This window comes from Pipistrellus hanaki (genome assembly GCF_964339955.1).
Source record: "Pipistrellus hanaki genome assembly, chromosome: X".
Taxonomy (NCBI): domain Eukaryota; kingdom Metazoa; phylum Chordata; class Mammalia; order Chiroptera; family Vespertilionidae; genus Pipistrellus; species Pipistrellus hanaki.
This window is the reverse complement of record NC_140524.1, coordinates 77,048,030-77,071,680: the sequence shown is the minus strand read 5'-3', so window position 1 is coordinate 77,071,680 and position 23,651 is coordinate 77,048,030. Positions and strand designations below refer to the sequence as shown.

At 38.2% G+C, this 23,651-nt stretch overlaps 1 pseudogene across 1 annotated transcript; it reads left to right on the top strand.

The window, feature by feature from the left end:
- Positions 1 to 457: 457 nt before the first annotated feature.
- On the top strand, positions 458 to 4,495 carry LOC311614863 (large ribosomal subunit protein eL8-like; annotated as a pseudogene). The gene is made up of 2 exons: positions 458 to 520; positions 3,687 to 4,495. The product of its transcript is annotated as a large ribosomal subunit protein eL8-like (transcript).
- The last annotated feature ends 19,156 nt before the right edge of the window (positions 4,496 to 23,651 follow it).

The following is a 23,651-nucleotide window of genomic DNA, read 5'->3' as shown; positions in this document are numbered from 1 at the left end:
GTTTTGAACTTTGCATCTAGTAGATTGCTGTTTCCATTTTGTTTAGTTCTTTCTCTGAAGTTTTGCTCTGTTCTTTCATTTGTGACATGTTTCTTTGTCTCCTCATTTTGGCACCCTCCCTCTATTTGTTTCTATGTATTAGGTAGAGCTGCTATGTAGAGAGGCCTTCTATAGTAAGTGTTCTGTAGGTCCCAGTAGTATAACCTCACCAATTATTTAAGGTGTGTCCCCTACATATCTTCCTTTTTAAGTTTAACTTTGATTGCTATTGGCACATCAATGGAGGGATTTACCCCCAGGCTGACTACCTATAAGGAATGACTGTGACCACCAACCTCCAACCACCATGGAGGATCAGCTGAATAGGGACTCACCCCATAGAGCATGACTTATTTCAGAGGGTCTCTGGTACCTGCTGAGTCTGGCCCTTGAGTGTGTTACTTGTGGAGGTGGTTGAATGGTGATGCTTCAGTGTGGTATTAAGCTGTTCACTGGCTCTGGGGTCTTCCAGGAGGTGCAGGTAATGGTCAGCTGCCACCTCTGTTTTGCCTGGGACCACCTGGCATGAGCTAGAAAGCCATCTGCATATGGCTGGACTTGGAAGTGCCCAGGTGAGTCCAAGCTTCGAACCAAGGCCAGCTGCTGTCAGTGCCAGGGCTGGATTCACTTAGAGAGAGAGATGGGGCACATTGAGGCCAGATTTAAGATATTTTAGGAAAATCTCTGTGGTGCTTTTTATTTTTAAAGCTACAATACACCAGGAATTTAATTGTATGTAAGGTTTTAGATATGTATCACATTTAAATTTTTAAGTAGACATTCAAGTATTCTAGTACTAGAAACTGGGGGCTGGGGGGCACAATTTTTTCCCACTGCTTTATAACGCACTACTGTCAAAGATCAAGTGATCATACATGCATGGGTATTGGTTTCTGCTATCTTTTTCCATTTAAATATGTACATCCATACATTCTTTTTTTTTATTGGGGTGACATTGGTTAATGAAACCATACAGGTCTCCAGTGTACAACCATATAATACATCCTCTGCATACTGCATCGTGTGTGCACTACCCAAAGTAGAGCCTCTTTATGCCACCATTTATCCCCTTTTGGTCTCTTCCATATTCCCCCACCCTTCTTGTTGGAGACCGGGTGTAAGCTGATAAGGTCCTTGCATTCGAGGGGGCTAGCAGGGCTGGCCCCCTACCCACACAGTTTTCCCAGACTTGTTTGGATGGCTACTATCAGTAGAATGAGAGCAACCTTTCATGGCTTGCTCTCATTCTATAACTATTTACTGAGATATGCTGTACCAAGAATTTGTCCTTCTGCTCTGTCTCTCCCTTAGAGATTAAGAGGAACAAAGAATACATTCCTCTTGACAGACCACCTAGTCCTATTCAGTGTTTTGTGTATAAAAAGCATTGTGCAGTTAATAAACTTGCTACAGTCGGTCAATGGCTACCTGTAGTCCCCCCAACCCCGCTTTCCTGTCTTTCTTTCTTTTCTCAATTCCCACCTCCCTACCTCAGCTCTGTTCAACCTTTCAGGCTGACCCTAACACCTTCTTTCCCTCTGGTAATTGCCATAATGTTATTTGTGTCTATAGGGTTTTTGTTTGTTTGTTTTGTGGGTTTTGTTGGGGTTTTTTTGTTTGTTTGTTTGTGCTTTTTTTTTTTTTGCTTAATCCCTTCCCCCCTTTCTCCTTTCCCTCCAAACTCCTCCCTCTGTTCTCTATCTATGGATCTGTTTCTATTTTGTTTATTAGTTTCTTTTGTTCATTAAATTCCAAATGAGTGAAATCACATGATATTTGTCTTTTTCCAACTGGATTATTTTACTTATCATAATTCTTTCCAAGCCCATCCATGTTGTTGCAAAAGATAATATTTCCTTATTTTTTCTGTCTGAGTAGTATTTCATTTAGTAAATGTACCACCATTTTTTTATCCACTTATCTACTAATGGGCTGCTTCTAAATCTATGATTTACTATAGTTAATTATGCTGCAATGAACATATGGGTGCATATATTTTTCAAAATAGAGTTTCAGGTTTCTTGGGATATATTCCCAGAAATGAAATAGTTAGGTCATAAGGCAGTTCCATTTTTAATTTTTTGAGATTAACTCCATACTGCTTTCCACAGTGGCTGCACCAATCTGCATTCCCACCAACAGTGCATGAGGGTTCCTTTTTCTCCACATCCTTACCAACACTTATGATTTATGGATTTATTGATGATAACCATTATGGCATGTGTGAGGTGACATCTTATAATTGTTTTTATTTGCATTTATCTGATGATTATTGGTGTCAAACATCTTTTCATATGTGTATGAATGCATTTAAATTGAATAAAGCTAAATAAAATAGAAATCCAGGAAACAATGAACACAGGATTAAGTGTAGCAGAATCTGGGTAATGGAATGGTGGGAGAAAAGTATATGGTTAAATATCAAGTTAATTTTAAGATCTACCTTTTATTTTTGTGTGTTGGGTTTGTGCATGCTTATTATATTATATAAAACTAGAGGCCCAGTGCACGAAATTCATGCACTCAAGGGATGTCCCTCAGCCTGACCTGTGCCCTCTCACAGTCTGGGAGCCCTCGGGGGATGTCTGACTGATGGCTTAGGCCTGCTCCCCCCTCCTAAGCCATCAATCAGACATCCTTAGCACTGCTGTGGAGGTGGGAGAGGTTCCCACCACCACTGCTACACTCACCAGCTATGAGCCCAGCTTCTGGCTGAGCTATGTTTCCCCTGTGGGAGCACACTGACTACCAGGGAGAAACTCCTATATCGAGCATCTGCCCGTGCTGGTCAGTGCGCATCATAGCAACTGGTTGTTTGCCACCAGGCTGAAACTGGCTCTCCAACATCTCCCAAAGGGTCCCAGATTGCAAGAGGGCACAGGCCAGGCTGAGGGATCCCATTGCTGCACAATCAGGGCCAGGGAGGGATGCAGGAGGTTGGCCTGCCAGGGAGGGACTATGGGAGGGTTCCAGGGCATGTCCAACCTGTCTCACTCAGTACCAGTCGGCCAGACCCAAGCAACAAGTAGGTTTACTGGTCAGAGTGTCTGCTCCCTAGTGGTCAGTGCACATCATAATGAACAGTTAAGCAACCTTAACACATCATTAACATATGCTTTGATTGGTTGAACAGCCGACCAGATTACTGGACACTTAGCATATTAAGCTTTTATTATATAGGATGATTTACTAAATAAATGGCTCAAAGTAGTCCATCTATGAGACCAATGAAAAAAAATAGGTCATAGAAAATGTTTATGATGAAGCCAATTGTGTGCTGCTGCGATCCAAAATTTTTAAAAAATAATTTAGAAATCAGAGTGAAAAAAATGTTTGGTGTTCACTTAAAAATGTATGAGGGTATATAAAATTCTTTTAAATGTTATATAAGCAAAATATTTAAAGATGACTGATCTAGAAAACATTTTTTCCACCTTAGATTAATAAAATGAATTGTTTTAAATGACATAAAAATCTATATTATAAAAACCCAGTGGCCCTAACACTATAACAACCAAAGACCAGCACAGGCGGGCGGGATTGTGCACTTGTGTGGGCAGGGGCACGCGATTTTGCATGCTGGGATCCTAGTTAAAATACAATATGTTTACTTATTCCCATTTCTACTAATCTATTAATCTATAAAGAAACTTAAAGTAGCTCTCCTCCTGCCATCCAAATATCTGAAAGGAAGGAAGATTAGGGGGGAAAAGTACCCTGCTGTCATAAAGAAGCAGGAAGTCAAGAAGGTAATAAATCTCTTGTTTGAGAAAAGGCCCAAGAATTTTGGCATTGAACAGGACGTTCAGCCCAAAAAGTATCTCACCTGCTTTGTCAAATGACCCTACTACATTTGGCAGCAATTCTATATAAATATCTGCAAGTTACTCCTTCCATTAACCAGTTCACCCAGTCCTTGGCCCACCAAACAGCTACTCAACTGGTTAAACTGTCACACAAGTACAGATAAAAGACAGAGCAAGAAAAGAAGCAGAAATTGTTTGCCTGGGCTGAGAAGAAAGCTACTGACGAAGAGTGATGTATCCAACAAGAGGCCACCAGTCCTTTGAGCAAGGTTTAACATTGTAACCACCTTGGTGGAGAACAAAAAAGTCTATCTGATAATGATTGCACATGATGTGGATTCCACTGAGATGGCTGTCTTCCTGCCTGCCCTGTGCTATAAGATGGGGTTTCTTATTGCATTGTCAAGGGGAAGACCAGCTTGGTACATCTCCACATCTGCACCACTGTCACCATTGTCACCTTCACACAGGCTAACTTGGAAGACAAAAGAGCTCTGGCTAAGCTGGTAGAAGCTATATGGACCAATTACAACAGATATGATGAGATCAGCTGCCACTGGAGAGGCAATGTCCTGAATCCAAAGTCATTGGCTCACATTGCCAAGTTGGAAAAGTGAAAGGCTAAACAACTGGCCAGCAAACTGGGCTAAGTGTACATTGTTGAATTTTTCTGTACATAAAAGTAATAAAAATTATCCTTGAAATAAACAAAACAAAAAAGAAAACTAAACTAGAACCATATTTTCAAAACTATCCTATCTAATAAAAGAGTAATATGCAAATTGTCACTCCAACACACAAGATGGCTGCCCCCATGTGGTCAAAGATAGCTGCCCCCATATGGACACAAGATGGCCACCACAAGATAGCTAGCAGGGGAGAGCAATTGGGAGGGGTCAGGCCTGCAGAGGAGGGCAGTTGTAGGCAATTAGGCCAACGGGGAAGGGCAGTTGGGAGGGACCAGGCCTGCAAGAAAGGACAGTTGGGGGCAATCAAGCCTGTAGGGGAGGACAGTTGGGGTGACCAGGCCAGCAGAAGAGGGAACTTGGAGGCGACCAGACCTGCAGGGAAGGGCATTGGGGGGAGGGGACCCAGGCCTGCAGGGAAGGGCAGTTAGGGGTGACCAGGCCTATAGGGGAGGACAGTTAGGGGAAATCAGGCTGGCAGGAGAGCAGTTAGGTATCAATTAGGCTGGCAGGGGAGTGGTTAGGGGGTGATTAAGCTGGCAGGCAGAAGTGGTTAGGGGAAATCAGGAAAGCAGTCCTAAATTGTGGGAGGGATGGCCTGCTGCCCACTTAAGCCTGATCCTGGTATCGGGCTTAAACAGGCAGCCTGACATCAAGGGGTCCCAGATTGGAGAGGGTGTAGGTTGGGCTGAGGGACACACACCCCGTGCATGAATTTTGTGCACCTGGCCTCTAGTATTTTATAAAACATTAGTTTGTTTGGAGTACTGTTGATAAGTTATGCACGGGCACACATGCAAATATACACAACCTTCACAATATAGGGTAGAGCAAAAGTACATTTGCAGTTTCAAGTATGCAAAACAGAGTTTATTCTTGTGCTATTATTTAGTAATCATTGTATTTTCCATATGAACAACTGTAAACATACTTTTGCCTGACCTTGTAGTTATGCTGACATTTGGAGAGACTACATACTATGTTTACTTATTGGATTATGTAACACAATATAGTGTATTAAAACTCTGAAAAGTCCTATGGTGACTTTAAGTGAATACATGTAAAGACATATTTTTTTAACTTTGCTTAATCTCCTGTGTCTTAGACTTATTTGGTCATAGAAATATATATATATATATATATATATAATTTTGGCAGCAGTATCCTATTAGCATTCATTGTTCTGAGGGATACCAGTTTAGGTAACACTAGTATACTGGTCTAGCGTAGTATATTATTAGTGAACCCATACTGACATTTAATAGTCTCCATTTTCATTTCAAAATACTTTTAAATACATTTAGAATCTTCGTTAGAATTCCCTTTTATCATTCATGCCGGGACCGGTTTGGCTCAATGGATAGAGCGTCGGCTTGGGGACTGAAGGGCCCCGGGTTCGATTCCGGTCAAGGGAATGTACCTTGGTTGCGGGCATATCCCAAGTAGGGGTGTGCAAGAGGCAGCTGATCGATGACTCTCTCTCATTGATGTTTCTAACTCTCTATCTCTCTCCCTTCCTCTCTGTACAAAAATCAATAAAATATATTTTTTAATAAAATAAATAAATAAATAAATAAATAAATAAATAAATAAATAAAAAATAAAAAAAGAATTCCCTTTATCATTCAAATAAATAACATGTGTTCTCTAATCATCAGTTTTCTTTTATTTTTCTTATTAAGAGTACCAATAATTATCAATTTCATTTAATAATATCCTCACTTCTCTAAGAAGTTGTTCTCTCATGCCTCATAGAGCCTGAGAATTAGGATAAAAGTACCATGTGTGGTAGCAAGTAAATATTTAGAATGATGTCACTTTCTACAATAAAGCATATGAATGCTACTCTTATAAAAAAAAAAAAAAAAAGCAGACTGTATAAAATAACAATTCTATTTTTAGACAAGAATGCAAATAAATACTTTTGGAGTGGTTATTATATGCCAAGCATGTGTACAATCTATATGCACATTATTTCATCTAAATCTTCATAAAAAGCCTGTGAAATAGGCTTTCATTGCCCTATTTGTCAGAAGACAAAATTAAGGCACAGTATTTAATTAATTTGCTCATGGTCATGTAGAGAAGCGGTATTTCAAAAGTAGGTTTACTTAATTATATTCTTAACCACTATGCTATACTGCCTCCCTGAGGACAAAGACCGTATTTCACTCATATCTTAATACTTCAGAATGCCTAGCATAGCAGTTGCTCAAAAAATATTTGCTGAATGAATGAATAAACAAACAAACAAACAAACAAACAAACAAATAAATAAATAAATAAATAAATAAATAAATAAATTTCGGCTAGGAACTTTCATACATTCAAAGAATCTGCCTGCTCTAGGAAAATATTTCCATCAGTCTTGGAACTTCAAGTCTCATTTATTAATGTTGTTCTGCCCCATAGTCTATAGCAGTCTGTCTAAATATATTTAATGACTTTCAAAATTAATTATTAAAATTATTACAACCTAAGCCAAAAGGATATTTTAAAAACAGCTTAATAGATGTTTATATACCCTTATGTGTGGGGTCTTCATAAATAAGTGCATCAGTGTAATGAACAAAGATTTCTTAAAGGTCTGTTTCTTATTTTCCACTAGTGAAACTCCATTATTTTAGTAGAGAGTGATCATTTTACATATTATTAAGTATTGTGATAGTGTTTGCATAGTTTAACTTATAAATTATATAGCAATTATTTATAAATTTTTAAGGCCTCTCAGTTCATTATTTTAATTGAATACCTAATAAATCACTAGGAGTTCACCATCTGATAAAAACAAACAAAACTAAGTAAATAATTTTAATGTGATCTAGTGACAAAATACAACAAAGAGGACAAAAGTAAGATGCTACAGGAAAATATTAATTAAGACAAGGTGGACCTGAAAAGATTTAATGGCAAATGTGAGGCATGGTGCACATTATGAAAGAGACAGAAATGCATTAACACAAGACTCGTACACTTAAGAAGTTCATAGATTTGTAGGAATGACTGACAAGAAAGAAAAATTATGGAAGTGACTAAGGAGTATTATAGAAAACTGCATTTAAAATAGTGTGGGAAAACAGTAAAAAAAAAAAAAAGAAAGAAAAAGAAAAAGAAACTAAATCTGCTTGTATGAAATGTGCAAGACTTGTGGAGCAATTACCTTTTTTCTTTTAAAATACTTCTTATTTCTGTTGTTTCAGATAACATAATATATTCAAGTGATTCAAAATTAAAGCAATAATCAAGGTTTATAATCAGAAGTTCCATTTATATCCCTTCCCCTTCTGCACCTCTATTCCCTATATCCAACAACTAGTGCTTTTATTAAGTTTTGTGGATACTTGCAGTGTTTTTATATGTAAATAAAGAAAATGATGATATATGCCATTATCACTTCCATCCTTTATTCAAAAGGTATTACACTATAGATATTCTTTTTTTTCTAACTCTCTTTCATTTATTTATATATCCTAGAGATTTTCCCATATCAGTATATACAGAGAGGATCCCCATTGTTTTTTATGTTGTTTTATTTTTATTTTGTTGTTGTTTTTATTAATTCTCACCTGAAAATATTTTTCCATTGATTTTTGCGAGAGGGTGTAGACTGAGCTAAGGAACCCCCTCCCCACTCCCTGTGCACACATTTTGTGCACCAGGCCTCTAGTCTAGTGGAAGAGAGAGGGAAACACAGAGAGAAACATCAATGTGAGATAAACACATCAGGCAGACAGAGGCAGTTAGGGGCTATCAGGCAGGCAGGCAGAAGCAATTAGGGGTGATCAGGCAGGCAGACGAGTGGTTGGAGCAATCAGGAAGGCAGGCAGATTGGTTAGGGGCAATCAGGAAGGCAAGCAAGCAGTTAGGGCATCAGGCAGGCAAGTGGTTAGGGGCGATCAGGCAGGCAGGTGAGCATTTAGGGTACAGGCAGGCAGGCAGAGTGGTTAGGGGAGATCAGGCAGACAGGCAGGCCAGCGGTTAGGAGCCAGAAGTACCAGATTGCAAGAGGGATGTCAGACTGCTGGTTTAGGCCTGATCCTGTAGGGGTCCAAGATTTCGAGAAGGTGAAGGCTGGGCTGAGGAATCCGCCCCCCTCTGTGCACAAATTTCATGCACCAGGCCTCTAGTCTATATATATATATATATATATATATATATATATATATATATAAAAGCCTAAGCAAATGAACAACCAAATGACCAGTCAACCAGTCACTATGACGTGCACTTAACTTGGACAGTCAAAAAGAGAAACAGGCAATTGAGTCTATGAAAGATCGCAACAGGTAGGGCTAAGCTGCAGTTCACATTGGGAGGCTGGGCCATTGGCCCAAATTTCATTGCTCCCCAAATACTGCTCCAGACTGAGGGATGAAAGAAGGGAAAAAAGATATCATGAAATCCATCCCTAGCTCCTGCCTCCTTCTATCAGACTGCAGCCATCCCAGGACTTGCAAAAAGGCACTTGAAGTGGGAGGCCTCACCATGCAGCTACCATGACTCCCCAATCTGCCCTGAGTACCCCTCGGGCACTCACCCCACTCCTCTGAGCCTCAATCTGCACCCCTACTGAGGATACGGGAACTCCGCCCTAGGGGCCCACTTCTCCATAGCTGGGTATGGCAGATCAGGAGATGTGAGGGGTGGCAGTGAAAGATGGGGGGGGGGGGGACACACAGATCCTCAGCTGACCTGGATGAGCATGGTCAAAGATGAGTGGGAGCAGCTCCTCTCCAGCCACTTTCTGCCTGTGCACTTCTACATCCCTCGGGTGATGTCAGATGCTGGTTGCAGCTTGATCCCCACAGGCCATGCTGAGGGACCCCACTGGCGCATAATCCGTGCACTGAGCCTCTAGTTATTAATATAAGAATAATCTCTTTGTTTCATGTACTCACAATTGTAAACATACTTTAAAAAAAATTATTTATGATCTAAAGTATTACATATAATATTACATATATCCTTTTCCCCCCATTGATTCTTCCCCAGCCACCCCACCCCCCAGCACATGCCCTCACCCCCCCTAGTATCTGTGTCCATAGGTTATGTTTATAGGCACATATGAAAGTCCTTTGGTGGATCTCTTCCCCCCAGTCTCCTGCTTTCCTTCTGAAGTTTAAAGGTCTGTTCAATGTCTCTCTGTCTCTGGGAATATTTTTGTTTATCAATTTATCTTTTTCCTTAACATTGGGAGTTTACTCTCTTGTTTAACTTGGATGTACATTATGACCTTTTTTTGCATCTATTTTTTCCTTTGATTTTTGCTGGCATATTTTAAAGCAAATTTCAGGCATCATGTCTTTTTTTTTTTAATAAATCTTTATTGTTCATATTATTACAAATGTTCCTCATTTTTTCTCCCCTCCAACAGATTCCCACCCAACCCTCTGCCCTTTCCCCACCCCCCATTGTCCTCATCCATAGGTGCACAGTTTATGTTCAGTCTCTTCCCACACCCCCACTCCCCTTTTCCCCGAGAAACGTCAGTTCACTCCTCTTCCATACCTATGATTCTATTATATTCACCAGTTAATATTGTTCATCAGGTTTTTTTAATTCCCTTGGCTTTTAGTTTCATTTGTTGATAGTTATGTATTTGTTGATCATAATTTTTATCTATATCTTCTTCCTTTTCCTAAAGAACCCTTTTCAGCAATTCATATAATTCTGGTTTGGCAGTGATGAACTCCTTTAGCTTTTTTTTATTTGTGAAGCTCTTTATCTGGCCTTCGATTCTGAGTGATAGCTTTGCTGGGTAGAGTATTTTTGGCTGTAGGTTCTTGCTATTCATCACCTTGAATATTTCTTGCCATTCCAGTCTGGCATGCATGGTTTCTGTTGAGAAAGCAGCTGACAATTGTATGGGTGTTCCTTTATAGGTAACTACCTGCTTTTCTCTTGCTGCTTTTAATATTCTCTCTTTGTCTTTTGCTCTTGGAATTTTATTTTTTTTTAAATATATATTTTATTGATTTTGTACAGAGAGAAAGGGAGAGAGATAGAGTGTTAGAAACATCGTTGAGAGAGAGTCATCGATCAGCTGCCTCTTGCACACCCCCTACCGGGGATGTGCCCGCAACCAAGGTACATGCCCTTGACCAGAATTGAACCCAGGACCCTTCAGTCCCCAAGCCGACGCTCTATCCATTGAGCCAAACCGGTTTTGGCTGCTCTTGGAATTTTAATTATGATGTGTCTTGGTGTGTTCCTCTTTGGATTCCTTTTGTTTGGGGTTCTGGACTTGTAAGTCTTTCTTTCCCCAGTTGGGGGAAGTTTTCTGTCACTATTTCTTTCAGTATGTTTTCGGTATCTTGCTCTCTCTCTTCTTCTGGGACCCCCATAATTCTGATGTTGGTTCACTTGAAGTTGTCCCAGAGGTTTCTTACACTATCTTCAACTTTCTGGATTCTCTTATCTTCTTGCTTCTGTGGAGGAGTGTCCTCTGACTCTTAGTGTTCCAAATCTTTGACTTGATTCTTGCCATCTTCCATTCTCTTTTTAGGACTCTGTATGATATTTTTTATTTCAAACAATGTATTCTTTATTTCTAGTTGATCCCTTTTCATATCCTCATAGGTCTTATTTATTTTATCGGCCTTTTCTAGGAAACTCTTGAAAAACCTTATAAGCGTGGTTTTGAACTCTATATATCCAGTCTCTTCTTTTCCTCCATTTCTTTTGTTTGTGATCTGTTTCCTTGTCTCAGCATTTTCACAGCTTCCCTAAGTTGGGAGGGTGGCTTTGTGTGTTAAGGTGTCCTATATGGTTCAGTGGGTCAGCCTCCCAGTTACCTGAGGTGGACAGTCTTGGTGTAGCCCTTTGTGGGCTGTGTTTGCAGTCTTGTTGTTAAGCCTTGCTTGTTGTTGGTATCACTGGGAAGTGTTGATCTGCAAGCCAACTGGTTATAACGATCAGAAGTGTCTCAGCTAGGAGGGCTTCCGTGCTCCACTTGGATGGGGTAGAGTCTCGGGGTGGCACAGCCAAGCTTTGGTGAATCCCGAAGATTGGTTGCAGGCGCGAGCACCTCTTTGGTATAGGCACAAACAAACTTTGGATTCCTGTCTGCCCTCCCTAGGAGATTCCTATTCGCGGCAAACGAGAACACTAGCCACTGGAAGGGCTTCTGTGTTCCGCTTGGATGGGGCGGAGTCTCGAGGTAGTTCAAATAAGCTTTATTCAGCCCCTCCCTACAAGGGTCTGGTTTCTGAGTCCCGCAGTAATGGCTGCTGGCTTCACACACCTCCGAGAGATCTCTGCCCACTGCCTGACAGTCTGGCCTCTTTCTGTCTGGGGTCGTCTATCAGAGCAATAGGGTGATTCTGTTTTCCTCCGGAACAAGAAAGCTAGCCCACATTAGCTGTCTGCCCTCTCCGCGCACAAGTAGTAAGCCAGTAGCGAACTCAGCCTGCCCTCTGTGTACTCCGCAAGCAAGCCAGCAGCGAAGTCTGGCAGCCCCCTTTTCACGCACATAGTTCTCCGCACCTTCACAGTTCCTGAGGTTCAATGTGTCTTCTCTCTCCTTACCAGATGGTAGAGCCTCCTCTCAGCCAGCCGTCTTGTGCTTCAGGATGATGTTTCCCTTGTTTTCCAGTTCTAAATTCAAATTTGTTGTGATAGGCTGCATTCAGGTGTCTACCCTATGCCTCCATCTTGGTTTCTCTTCAGGAATCATGTCTTTTCCCTCTCTAACCACTTCAAATCTAATTTATAGGGCTTATTTTTTTCCATATTTACTGTCATGAAATTATTATACCTAACAAAATTAACAGTAATTCCTTAACACCATCCAATACCCAGGCTACATTAATTTCTTCCTGATTACCTTCAAGGTGTATTTTACAACCATTTATTTTTCTTTTATCACCATACAAATAAGATCTATGTGTTATATTTGACTGTTTGTTTTATTCTATATCCTTCTGTTTCCCCTCTATTATGTATATGCATTTAATGTGTAGACAGAGGAGAACCAGAAGAGTCGCAGTGGCACTCTTTAAAACTAGCTTTAGAGCCTCCTCAAAATTTTTCAAGAAAGAAATAGGATTTAAGCAAATAACATTTAGTTTTGCCCAGCATATTTAGTTTTATCAAGACATTTGATTCATAAAAAGTAATTTGCTTTTGATAAATCCAAACTTTACTAAATTAATGTAGAATTTTTCAAATAGTTCCTGTGAGCATACTTACCAGTTCTCATTTTATATATTTATTGTAGTATTTGAAAAAATTTCAGTAATGTATCATAATTTGGGTACAGAATGCACAATGGCCTTGAAGCAGTGTGACCAGACTGTTATGAGCAGACTGTTTGAGTGACTTGAGATGAGGTGCAGAGAAAGAGGCTGATGTCAAACAATGCAAGGCTTTCTAGGGCCATAAGGATTTTGGTTTTTATCCTGAGAACAATAGAAAATCATTCAAAAGTTTTAAAGTTTTATACCTTCAACTCAGGAATGTTCTGAATACTTCTATGTTGATTAATTATCTCATATAAAAATACATGAGGAAATGCAAACTGTTTAGTTTTCATCTACCAACATGAAAGTTAAAACTGAGTAAATTATTTTGTCAAGCTTGGAAATATGCCATTATGTTTCAGTTAACATTTCTACCAACTCCTGAAGTTTATGCAGAACTAGAACTGACCTTCTATCTGACATATAAGAATTTAATGTTCAAAAGTTTATACTTGTAAAGAAAATAAATTATATTTGTGTAAAAAAAAATACCTTTTCAGCTATTACTTTATTGCCATTGATTTTTCTTTCCATTTGCCTAACTGTACGGGTGGGTTTTTTCCCTCTGTAATGAAAGCTGTAATTTCATCACTATTGGTTGGCCATATATAAAATCGTATTCTTTTTCATTTTTTGTTGATGGCTTCTTTTACTGTGCAGAAGCTTTTCAGTTTGATGTAGTCCCATTTGTTTATTTTCTCCTTAGTTTCCATTGTCCTAGGAGATACATCGGTAAACTTACCTGTCCTATGGCTTCTGGGAGCAGCTATCTCCTCTCAAGAAAAATAGCCATTTTGGTTTGGGCACTTATGAAAAAACAAATACTCCTGCCTGTTGCTTTTCCATGTCTCCCTGCAATGTTCCCACCCCAGCTTCTCCTTAAGCACCTCAAATCCAGGCCTCTCTGCCCCAAAGTCTCAGGTGAATAGCTGCAAATGAAAACTCCTGCATTCTGGTTTTAGAATAAAAAAAACAACAACAAATTGCCAATTTTTTTCCAATCAGCTCTGGGCTATAGGATCCAGCCTCCACTGCAGCCAACAGCCCTGCCACCTTTCACTGCCAGATGTTACATAGGCTGCTAGTCTTGGCTCTGGTGTTCCAGGCTCTGGGTACCAGCCTGGGTTCTGGGCCTCTATCTTCTGATGGAACAGGCCCTGGTCTCTCAAACTGCCAGCCTGCTGCCCCTCGGCCCTAGAAGTTGGGTCAGCATATCTCAAGACCTCCCCCTTTGGACAAATATCCAGGTATTTTCTCTTTCCTTTATATAAATTTCCTTCTCAGCTGGACTTCAGTTGTTAATTCCAGGTGAATATTCTTTAATTTATTTGTATTTCCAATTTGACCCTGAGATGAGTTATACGGCAGGTCTGCCTATTTGGCTGCCATTTACTTCCCCTGGTGATGGTTTCTTTTGTTGTGCAAAAGCTTTTCATTTTTATATAGTCTCATTTGTTTATTTTCTGTTTTAACATCATTAAAATGTCCATACTGCCCAAAGCAATCTACAGATTCAATGCAATCTCTATTGAAATACTAACATCATATTTCACAGATCTAAAACAAATATTTCAAAAATTTATATGGAACCAAAAATACCATGAGAAGCTGCAGCAATCTTGAGAAAGAAGAACAAAGTTAGAGGGATCATAATACCGGATATGAAGTTATACTACAAAATCACTGTAATCAAAACAGCCTCGTATTGTCATAAGAACAAGCATATAGACCAATGGAATAGAACAAAGAACCCAGAAATTGCCCCAAGCCATTACACTCAATTAATATTTGATAAAGGAAGCAAAAGCATACAATGGAGTCAAGACAGTCTCTTCAATAAATGATGTTGGGAAATTTGGACAGGTACTTGCAAAAAAAAAATGAAACTAGATCACCAACTTAACATGATACATAAGCATAAACTCAAAATGGATAAAAGACTTAAATGTAAGCCATCCTACATAATAAAAAGGTAATATGCAAATTGACCTTAATGGCAGAACAACCAGTTGCTATGATGTGCATTGATTACCAGGGAGCAGATGTTCAACGCTGTAGCTTCCCCCTGGTGGTCAGGGTACTTCCACAGGGGGAGCACCACTTAGCAGAAACTGGCTCATGGCTGGCCAACACAGTGGTGGTGGCAGGAGCCTCTCCTGACTCCATGACAGTGCTAAGGATGTCCAACAAATGGCTTAGGCCTGCCCCTATTAGTCAGACATACCCTGAGGGCTCCCAGGCTACCAGAGGGATGTCTGACTGCCAGCTTAGGCCCAATCCCCCAGGGAGCGGGCCTAAGTCATCAGTCAGACATCCCCCAAGGGGTCCAGGACTGCAAGAGGGTGCAGGCTGGGCTGAGGGATTCCTCTACACCCCATCCCCGAGTCAAATTTTCATGCACCAGGCCTCTAGTGACACTATAAAAAGCCTAGAAGAAAGCATAGGCTGCAAAATTTTAGACATCTCTCATAGCAATGTGCTTGCTGATATATCTCTTAGGACAAGGGAAACAATAAAAAAATATTTAATACACTCTTAATGATAAATTTTGGCTATTTGAGATTTATTAGCTTTTCTCAGTATCTCTCACTCATAACTAATCCATTTTATCATTGATATCTTTTTATTAATTTTTGAAATATCATTTAATTCATTATTTATGCCTGTAGTGCATCCATGTATAAATTAGGCCATTAACATTACCAGAAAAACTGATTTTACCTCATTTTGCTTTATTTTCTTAATATACTAGTACAGGGTTGGGCAAAAGTAGGTTTACAATTGTTCATGTGGAGAATAATACAATAATTAATAACTAATAATACAAGAATAAACTGTTTGATATAATCACAACTGTGAACCTACTTTTGTCCCCACCCTGTACTCAGTTTTTCTGTTATACATTTATTTTCTTACTAGAAATGTAATATAATCATAAATGACTTTCGTTTCTCAGTCCACATTATCATGGATGTAAAATAGATTTATTCCGACAAATAGTTTCTATGACCTGGATTTACTTACTTTAAAAAATGTAGTGCCTTCTCTACCTCACCTTACTCGTGGTCTTAGTGAAACACAAATAGTTTTGAGAGTCCTTAGGGTATATCTCTCAGATGCTGTGTGAATCAGTCAGTCCTTTGACTGCTACTTAATGCCTCCCATTTCCTTACTCTTTGCTGTAGTAATGCCTCATCCTTGTCCATTAAAAAAAAAAAAAAAAAAAAAAGCTATGGAATCCATTGCCTCTTAAGATACCACTCATTACGAATGGCTTTTGAAGGTTCTTGCTGCTGATGGTACTCTTGGAAAATTTTGCACTAAGGTTGCTGATACCTACTGCCTTTGCCTGAGAGGGATATGTGGACTGAGATTGCCATCTCTCATCTAATGTTGCTCACATTAATGCTCCTGATACCTCACTGTAAGGATTTAAAAATATATTATGAAAAATGGCATAGCTATAGTAAAACAGTTGTATAATTTTATATAATAGGCAAAATAGCTTGTGACATTTTTCATTCTTTTTCTGTTTGGGTACTGCTCTAGAACTGAAATGTGAATGCCTGTGAGTGACCTAAGTCAGTGACTAATCCAACTGAATGACATATACCTGTGCTGTAATTAAATCAGTGTTTCTAATAGGGCTGGCACATCTTGAATTCTGTCACTTTTTGTTCTCTGAGGATGTTATTTTCCAATAGGTTCTTTGGGCCCTCAGGTAACTAGGTTCTTGGCACTGCTTTTCCACAAGTTCTCCAAGTATATGTAGACATGTCAAAACCTAAATGGAACAAAGCTTGGGTGCATTCTGAGACTTCCTACAACAAGCAAGTCAAACTCAAAGGCTAATATGGACCCAATAAACAAGATTTAAGTTTATGTGAGCCGCAAAAAAAACAAAAGCTTTTCATAGAAATGCAGGTTTATTTCGATAGAGACACTTTTCATAGAAATGCAGGTTTATTTTGATAGAGACATGCTGAATACATAGGGCTGAAATAAATGAGTAATTGTTAACATAAAATAATAAAACATTTTAATAACAATTAATATTTTTTTTCTTGGACATTAACTTACCAGACACTGAATAATTGCACAAATCAATAAGCATAACACAAATAAACTTATTTTCTTGTTCTCTGAAAGCGAAATATTTCCTATTGCACACACAAAACAAGTCAGTCCAAGACTAATGACATGGCAATCAGCTGCTAAAATATTCACTGCTAGTATTAGTGGAGAGAAATGGTGCAACTGCACATAAGGCACGTAAGGGAAATGAATGCAACATGATTATAGTAATCAGTCATTAGCGAACTTTGTAGTTCATTATTAATAATATGTATAACAGGATATTGTAAAAATTAAATTACAAAATTTTTATTAAAACATTTCTTACATGCCATTATATTGCCTGCGCCACGAAAATACTTGTGGGCTGCATGTGGGCCACAGGATGCGAGTTTGACATGCTTGACCTACAACTTCCTCTTCCTAGTCAAAACTTTGTAGTACAAGTTACCAGTATGAATCTTTATGCAAGAATTAACAAATCTTGCAAAAAAAAAAAAAAAAGGGAAAATAAGCAATCTTTTATCTTGACACTCAAAGATTGGTTCACATGCCCAGGCTTCCACATACCAAACAACCTTGGGGTTTTTTTGTAATAATTTCCCTTGGCACAACCAGAGTGATAGAATAAAGCTGGCCTATAATCCAGATTTCAAATTACCTCCGCTGTGAATTAATACTTGAATTAATACTTTTACAAGATGAGCATTTTCCTTTCTGATTCTGATCCCTTTTCCCCTAGAGAAGTAAGGCTCCAGGCCCTTTGTGTTTTCTAGAACTTCGTGAGGCCTCTCTGAAGGAGCCTTATGTTAAAAAAAGAAAGAAAGAAAGAAAGAAAGAAAGAAAGAAAGAAAGAAAGAAAGAAAGAAAGAAAGAAAGAAAGAAAGAAAGAAAGAAAGAAAGAAAGAAAGAAAGAAAATCACCGTCCATTAGAAAGTCTATGGGTATCGATAGGCAGACTCTTTAGTTTATGATGACAACCACTCCACACTCAACCTCGCATTCACTCTCTACCTCTCTTTCTCATGGAAGTCAAACACAAACTTTTAGTTTAAGTGAACTATAAACTTTTCTTAAGCCAAGGACAGATAATTCATCTTCCTGCCTTGGTTCCCAAGTGCTGGGCATACTAATATAGGAAAAGTATATTTCCCTAATTCATATTCAGGTGATCGATAATGTTTATAGATTCCCCCTTTTTGGATCCACCCCATTTTATGCCAGCTCTTTTTACACAGGGCTCAAAATTTAATCCCACTAGATTGGGTGTAATGTTCACCTGTTATTCAATTTATACTGGACAGGGGTACCCAAAGTCTATAACAGCACTCATTGCCTAACTTTGTATCTCTGGCACCAAACTTGAGCATTAACACCATTGCTATGAGCCACAGTGATTTTCCATCTGGGAATGTCCAGTTGTTCTTCATTTTATCTAGCCACATAATAGTGCAGGCTTATTCAATTACCATTCTGAACACCCACTACAAGTTAGGGGTTTGGGAAAAGGCAGGATTCTCTATAAATATATATTTTTTAAAAAGGAAAGGCAAAGAAAGTGGCTTTTTAAAGAGTCTTTATAGTCAACAGCTAAGAATGTCATATGTCAACCCTTTTTGCTCTGTTCACACTCCCTGTTTCCTGGCAAGTTCAGCAACGTCCAATCAAATATTTTAGTTTGTGAATTTCCTTGAGAATCATGATATTGTGGTTCTGGATTTTTATGTGCCCATCACTGGACTACTTTGCATAATAGCCTAGAGCAGTGGTCATCAAATTCATTAGTCAACAGAGCCAAATATCAACAATACAATGATTGAAATTTCTTTTGAGAGCCAAATTTTTTAAACTTAAACTTCTTCTAAGGTCACTTCCTCAAAATAGACTCACCCAGGCTGTGGTCTTTTGTGGAAGAGCCACACTCAGGGGGCCAAAGAGCAGAATGTGGCTCGTGAGCCGCAATTTGCCGACCACTGGCCTAGAGAGAGAGAAAAGCATTTCTTCCACAAAACCTAAGCAACTATAATTAGATCCCTTTAATTTGGGGCATGATGGGTAAAAAATATATATATTTTCCAAGAGTTTGCTGCTCCCACAATTTTGCTATCTGGTTTAAAAACAAGATATCTTTATTCATTAACACTATGAGTTTGTCATTATGGATTGTTTCCAGAGAGGCTGCCAAATTTGGACATATTTTGCCTCGTGCAGCAGTTACATAGTGTATGTACTTAATGTCTTCAATCACTCTTGGCAAACAAAACAAATAAAAATTCAGTTCCAAACAGTTTTAGGGTCTTTTCTGTTTTAATGGCACAGTAATTGATAATAATATTATAAATATATGCTGATATCCTTTGAGGAAAACCAAATGTGTAAAATTAATCAAACATTTCTATTTCCCTTGCACATACCAGTGCAAAAGTTGGTATAATACCTGATTGACTACTTCCAAATTATGTAATTCTTAAAGTAAAATATTAGTCACCCTAGAAAAATATTTTTCAAACTGCAGATCATAGCCCATTAAGTAGTGAAGTCAAGTCAGTGGGTTGCTAACAACATTTTTATAAAGTGAATTATAATAGGACAGAGTAAGAACTAAGAATGTATGGCATTTCAAAAAAATATTTTGTGAAACTTTTATTTCTGTTAAATATTTATGTGAATCTATACATATATGTTTATAGATAGAGACATAAAATTTAATACTGTGGATAGTAGTTGGAAAAAATTGAAATGTAATCTTTTACCACATAAATTGAGACAGCTACTACAGATTTTGTCTGGAGGCAGATATAAATTATCAGACATGTTTGCTAAAAAAGAGTGCCATATACTTTGGGAATTCCAAATAGACCCAATTTCCTTCTTGGGAATAGTTTCTATTTCCTATAGGTTGAGTACCTAAAATGGCATATCTTTTCTGCTAAACCTATCCCTATAGCATAGGTTAAAGCCTTTAAATTTTAAGCTGGAAAATCCACCCCTCACATATGCCTTGTCACATCTAATTTGAAAATGTTATTCAATACCTTCTGCAATACAAGCAAGATGTCAGGGACAGTGGAGACCAAGGCATAATATGGCATCCTAGGAATTTGTTCCAGCAATAATACAGAAATGATTATTGGGATCTTGTTGCTCATGCAACTGGTTGGTTGAGGCCAAAAATGTATAAGCCTTTGCTTCAACTTACCTGAGGTTCTTTGTGTGATTCCCTCTTTAATAGTATCTTGACATAATATTTTATAGAGGTCTATTCAAATTGGCTGTAGTCAGGGGGCTTGGGACATTAAGTAGCCAACATCTGTGTCCTTTTAGTGTCCTGCTAATGGCAATGCTGTCATTTGGAACTCCCAATACTTCTAGATAGTTTATGTAATCCATTACCTTTCAATTTGGTGTTGTGAGGTGGCAAAAACTATTGTTTTTCTCTAAAGTAGCCTCTTAAACTGATCTATACTAATAAAAGAGTAAGATGCAAATTGACCATAGCTTCGCTATGCCCACCAGCCAATCAGGAGTGAGTATGAAAATTAACCAAACAAAGATGGCTGGTTAATTGCATACGCAGGTGCTGAGTGGTGGAGGCAGGGCCTCTGGGCAGCATGGGAAGGAGGAAAGGTGGTCAAAAGGTGCAGCCAGGGGAAGGAAGGCCCATTCTTGCACGAATCTTTGTGTATCAGGACTCTAGTAAAGATATATTTTCTCTGCATCAATTATTAAAATTTTATCTTTCATACAAATATAATTGAGTAATTTTATTAGCTTCCTAATAAGCCATTCTATACATCTTGTATCTTGTCATATTGCCTGTGAGTATTATAATCATGCCCATTCAAAAATGTTCAGGTTTTGTCTCATTACCACAACAGGTAAGGTGTATGTATAGAATGCATTGGTAATGAAGTTCTTTATTATGATTTCTCAGGTTATTAACCTCTAGTAAAGCAATCTTCTTAGATCAATGGCTATAAAACTGGGGCAATTTTTGCTATCCGGGTTATTTCACAACACCTGAGGACATTTTGGTTGTCAAAACTTTGGGGGAAGTGTGCTAGGCATACAGCTAAACATAACACAATGCACAAGGCAGCCCTCTCACCAGAATGCACACACAGAATTATTTGATCCAAAACGTCCATAGTGCTGATGCTGATGTTAAAAACTTCTGTCCTGACCCTGAAGTTTAACCCTAATATTTCCTTGAATCATTCAAAGATAAGTAGACCTATTCCCTTAAGCACCTATCATTTATATAGAGACTATACCATGTCCCTAACCCTGCTACTCCTTCTCAACCTCTTATTCTATGTCTCAAAACTGGACTATATCTCAAACTCAAAATTAAATTAGCTCATATCTTAAACAATGAATGTTCTAGGATTTTAACCAGGAGGAATAAATAGAGATTGAAAGTTGGTTTTGTTTTCATTTATCTCTAATTCTGGTGAACTAGTGTATATAAAGTAAGTAAAGGGAGTTATGGATATATTATCTGCCACTGGAAATAATATTTTAGGACTTAAAAAGGCTAAAATTAGGCTCAATCAATGTCATTTACACTACAGAAGGTTTGATTTAACTCATCTTAATGGGAGAAGATAATGAATTCAATTTGGAATATGATGAGATTGAGATGCCTGTAAGTAATTCAAGTGGAGTTGTAAAGCAGGTAATTGAACATATGAAATTGTTGGTAAAAATTAAAATGTGGGCATCATCAGCTATATATGGCAATTGAAGTATTGGGAGTGGATGATAACAGCTGAGAAAATAATATAGATTTAGAAGAGAAAGTAGACCACAACTGAACTCTTATGTAACTCCAACATTTTTAAAAATATATATTTTATTTATTTTTTACAGAGAGGAAGAGAGAGGGATAGAGAGTTAGAAACATCGATGAGAGAGAATCATCCATCAGCTGCCTCTTGCACACCCCCTACTGGGGATGTGCCCGCAACCAAGGTACATGCCCTTGATAGGAATCGAACCCAGGACCTTTCAGTCTGCAGGCTGATGCTCTATCCACTGAGCCAAACCGGTTTTGGCGGTAACTCCAACATTTGATGTCAAATAAAGGATCAATTCAGATTCAATATCTTTCTACTATATCAGTCTGTCTCCTAGACAGAAGGGGAATTGCATTTAATCATTCAATAAAATTTTATATTTATGACCTATTATATGCCAGAAACTATTGTAAGTACTTGGATATATTAGTAAACCAAACTGACAAAAACACCAGACCTTAGGTAAGCTTATGCATAGCAAGCTCCTTTATAATAAAACAGGGCTTTCAGAGGTGTTCCCTGTTCTAAATCCTCTGGTTTTCTGAAAACCTCAATTCCCACCTTCAATATTAAAGAGAAATTTTCATGCAATTCTATTCACCCTTTCTCCCCACTTCAGTATCTTTGTTCAATATTACATGTGACTTTATAGGTTTCTTACAAATTTGCTAGTTGCTTTAAATAAGTTACATGGATAATACAGCGATACAGAAATTAGAGAAAAGCAAAGAGAAAAAAAGTTACATAAAAAGAATGAGAGGCCTTCATAATGAAATAAATTACATTATAAATACAAGTTAAGAAATGTAGACAAAGAAATCTCAATTTCAAGTGTGAGAAAATATAACAAAGATGGGACAACATAGCTACACAGTATTGGAGGGAGTTAGGGTAAAAGGGTGGGCCTGGATTGAAAATGCATTAGGAAAAGAATATTTAGAGAAAACAGAGATAAACTCAAACAATCATCTTTCTGATTTTGTATCTTTGCTCTTGTTTATCTCAGACTGAGTTTTACTCCCGTTAAGCAACAAATGGATGAGTCAGACCACATAATGAATGCATTAAACTACAATTTTATGATAATACTTTAGACTTTCTCGGCACTTTTGAAATAGTCCTGTTATTGTAGGGGAGGGGAATCACTCACTGATAGAAAAAAAACAAAACAGTTATTATTATTTTTTTTTCATTTAAGGCTTGTATGTTTATTTGACTGTGAAATTATACTTTAGAAACACATTTATTTTATTTTATTTTATTTTATTTTGTTTTATTTTATTTTATATCACCTATCATCTCCCCTACATCCTCTTTCACATCCACCCCTCACCCCTCCTACAATCACCACACTTGTTGTCCTTGATCATGAGTTCTTCCTCTTTTTTTTTTCATTTTTGATCAATCCTTCCATCCTCCCCAATAGCTTTCCCCCTCCCCCGATCACCAGAACTGTCTTCCTGCTCTCCATGAATCTGTCTCTATTTTGCTTGTTATTTCCATTTGTTCATTAAATTCTACATATGAGTTAGATCATATGGTACTTGTATTTCTCTGACTGGCTTATTTCACTTAGCATACTGTTCTCCAGGTCCATCCATGCTGTCACAAAGGGTAAAATTTTCTTCCTTTTTCAGCCAAGTGTATTCCATTAATACCATATCTATTTTATCCACTTATCTACTGATGGACACTCACAGCCCAGTACTTAATGACAGCTTTTCTACTTCACCTTTAAATAACCTTATTACTACTGTGAGTCCCCTTTCTACTTTTGTGTACCCCTGAAATTATATATCAATGAAAGGGCCATGCTTAGAAAAATATTAAACTTCAGAGTCTTATGTTGCAACTCAAAGACACTTTTAAAATTTTTTATTGATTTCAGAGAGAGAGAGAAAAAAAGAGTGATTTGTTGTTCACCCACTTATGCATTCATTGGTTTCTTCTTGTATGTGCCTTAACTGGGTATCAAAACCAAAACCCTGGTGTAATAGGGCAATACTT